Genomic DNA, 2573 nt, shown 5'->3' on the forward strand with positions numbered 1-2573 from the left:
CCTCGGGGCCCAGCCGCGGCGGCTCCCTAAAACCCGCAGGCTGGTTGCCAGGCGTCCGTGCCATCGGCAATACCTGTCAGATATTTAGGTCTGTATTTGTAATGCTGCAAGTTTTCCCCTAAAATAAAAGTTGCAAGAGAAGGTGTAGAGAACGGGGGAGTAAGGAGCGACTCTGGCAACGGCTTCGCATGGGAACCCGCCACAACAGTGCTATTGTGGGTGCAGGGACGTGGGGATAAGAAATAAGCACAGCACGAAACTGCGAGGGAAAGGCTGCTGCAGGGGCGTCGGGAACACACTTCCAGCACAGCTGGATGGCAAGTCACGGAGCTGCGAAGGGAGGGCTCTGAGCAGTGAAAAGTTCCGAGCACTACGGGCACCGTGCAACCTCGGTGTCTGCAGGAGCAGATACTGCCTCCACCTCCCTGATGTCCCACAGACCCCGCCGCACCCTCACACCACACGTTAGCGCCCTCCGTGCCCAAACATCCTGGGAGCAGCCTACAGAAAGTGTGGCTGTGGGGCTACAAAGCCGCTATTTCCATTTTTTTCTGTGTGTTTCTATGCCAGGACAACACAGGAGCCCAAGAAGGCCCACGACCTCGTAAAAAACACGCTAAGGCTCCAGGTAATGCTGTTTCCACTGTGACAAGCCGAGGGCAAGCCCTGCAGTGTGACCCAGCAACCAAATTGTCTGTCAGACACTGGTTGCTGCTGCGTGCTCAGACCCCCTGGCAGGACTCTGCAGTCCCAGTTTGCCTTTGGGCGTTCCCTTGCGTGCTCGTCCCTGCCTGATTCTCAGCTTGCTGGGGTACAAATTTCCACTCTCCATCCCCCTGGGAAACATCCACCCAGATCCAGCCCCCACCAGCACTCCCCCTCTGCCCGTGGAAGCTGGCTGCAACAGGAGGGCAGGGAGGGGAGCGGGACACCCTCCCCGATCCCCAGCAAACCCCACACAGGGACAGGAACCAGGTGGCACTAGACAGAGAAAGGATCTTCCCTTTCTTAGGCATTTTTGGTGTCCTGGAAGATTCAAAGAAGATTCAGGCCATCAGTGCTCCGTCACCTGGACTTGGAGGCCAGCAAAAGGCAGCCCCTTCGAGCAGCAGCTCCACAGGGAGCTCCGGGAGGGGAAGCCAGGAGAAGGGAATGGTTTTGCTGGTGTCTATGCTGCTTCTCACCCTGAGCCTCTGCCCCGGGAGTCCCTGAGGCATTTGTGCTCCATGAGGATCTTCCAGCCCCTGTAGTAGGTGAGAATGGAGAGAAGTTGGATGCTCCAGTGCTCCTAATTGCTGTGGCCATGGACAGGATTGTCAACCCAGGCCAAGATGCAGTTAGCAAAAGCTTCTATTTAATTTCTCTTGCCTGGCCGGCCTTTTTCTACTTGAAAAATGTAAGTAGGCATTAAAGAAAAAAGGCAGCTGGCATGAAGAGGCTGTCTACTGTTCTCTGGGGCTCACAGGACCCTTCCCACTCATTCTCCTCTTCTGAGCCACAGCAGCTCGCCTAGGGCAAGGCAGCCTGTTTGCAGGATGGCTGAGGAGCCCAGGCTGCTCCGGCTGCTGAAATTGGGAGGAAGGGTGGAGGGCTGGGAGGGCAGCAGCAGGGAGATGCTTCCTTTGGACCTGGAAAACTCTGGCATTAGATTTGATAGTAATTTTGCCCTGAACTTTGGGTAAGAAATTCCTGGTCCTGAACCAAGGCCTGAAACACAGGAAGGGGATGAGGATCATGAGAGGAATGTGCTGCTCACGTCCTCTGTGCAGGGAAGGCTTTTGTCACAGAGGACCAGGATGCCTTTTGTCTTGCAAGTGGGAGAGGAGCCGTGCTGCCATGCCGGGTGTGCGCAACGTGCACCAATGGCCATTGCTTGCTTGGGGAACCCAGCCCCTGACCAAGCACGGACAAGCAGAGCAGAGGTGACCTGAAGGACCCCGTCTTGCTGGGCATGGCCCATCCCACAGCTCGGAGCACAGCAGGTCACCTCATCAGCTGGGGACATGAGGAACAGGTGGCACTAGGAACATATTAACCGGGCGTTCAGGGCCCCACCGAAGGCAATGTGTGGGTCTTAGTTAACAGGGTACAGCCATATTACTGAGTGGGGCATTACCAGTTGCCACGATGCACATTGGCACACTGTGAAGAGGGCGGTGACATGAGCACCTTGACATCCCCCACTGCAGTTGATCATGGTGGCCACAGACCTTCCACAGGATTCCCCGAGGCCTTGTAGAGAGTTAGAGACATACCCCAGAGCTCACATCGCCACAGCATGCGGGGATGAGAATCCTTTCCCCTGGAGGTTGGGAAACCTCTGCCAGATGACTCAGAGGATGTATCTAACACATGGTGCTTGAGATGGTGCTGCAGATGCCAGCCTCCAGCAGATTTGGACAGACCTGCCCCCCTCCAGCTGGCTTCCCACCGCTGTGAGGCAGGGGCTGTCAGGTTTCGGAGGCTCACATACCCCTATTTCTTTTCTCCAGAGGAGGTGGAGTGGGTGTATTAAAAGCTGGCTGTCAGCTTCAGAAAGGGTCCCCGCATCCCAAAATTCAGGGTCCACTGCT

The sequence above is a fragment of the Pygoscelis adeliae genome, unplaced genomic scaffold (genome assembly GCF_000699105.1).
Source record: "Pygoscelis adeliae isolate BGI_AS28 unplaced genomic scaffold, ASM69910v1 Scaffold343, whole genome shotgun sequence".
Lineage (NCBI taxonomy): Eukaryota > Metazoa > Chordata > Aves > Sphenisciformes > Spheniscidae > Pygoscelis > Pygoscelis adeliae.